The 770-nt window shown below is 38.4% G+C and overlaps 1 protein-coding gene across 1 annotated transcript in view; it reads right to left on the reverse strand.

Moving 5' to 3' along the window:
- The window catches only part of dynlt2b (dynein light chain Tctex-type 2B), a 17,055-nt gene that overhangs the window by 7,043 nt on the left and 9,242 nt on the right, over positions 1–770 (reverse strand). The gene's annotated exons all lie outside the window — the stretch shown is intronic.

The following is a 770-nucleotide window of genomic DNA, read 5'->3' on the forward strand; positions in this document are numbered from 1 at the left end:
TTTGTAATGTTGTTTTGCACTTCCCGGCAACCATAGTAAATGTTCCAAAAAAAAATCTTTATTTAATTAAATCAAGAGCACACTTCCAAATACTGGAGAGCCCACCAGTGCTGTATGGGACTCTTGTCTCCGGTTACTGACATTCATCAAATGGTGTTGCTTTAGAAACTAGATAACACCACAAATGAACTCAAAGGTGAAGTCCCCTTTTTCCTCCACAGGTCCATTTACAACAACACAGTGCCTCCTCACATTGTGCTGAGAGAATGTTAAGCAAATTAACATCCACTCCGGCAAAGCAAAGGAGAAAAACACTCATGCAGAAGCTTTAAGCCTTTATCTGCTTGTTTCAATGCAAAGACCATTGCAGGCATCACTCACATACAAACATGTTGGTTACCAAATTAGTAATGGTTCAACAACTATTAGGTAGGGCACTGAGTTTTCTGCACTTCATTTTAGCCTGGGAAATGCAAATCAAGGTTGTCTACGGAGTTGCCTTGTACTGAGAATTATTTGTATAGCATCTGCCAATGCTTCATCAGGGTAATTAACCCTTGTGTAGTGTTTGGGTCTGTGGAACCTGTTTTCAATGTTTGCTAAAAGAAAAATATGCTATTTATAATTTCTTCTAACACAGACTCATTGGCCTTGGCTCATTTTCTGTGAAGAACATAAAAATAACTTATTTTCAATAACTGCCCAACCCCCCCATCCCCTACACATAACTATTACATATGAGGTGTAATAATTGTAGGTGCTATGAAACT

This window comes from Etheostoma spectabile, chromosome 9 (assembly GCF_008692095.1).
Source record: "Etheostoma spectabile isolate EspeVRDwgs_2016 chromosome 9, UIUC_Espe_1.0, whole genome shotgun sequence".
Classification (NCBI taxonomy): Eukaryota; Metazoa; Chordata; class Actinopteri; order Perciformes; family Percidae; genus Etheostoma; species Etheostoma spectabile.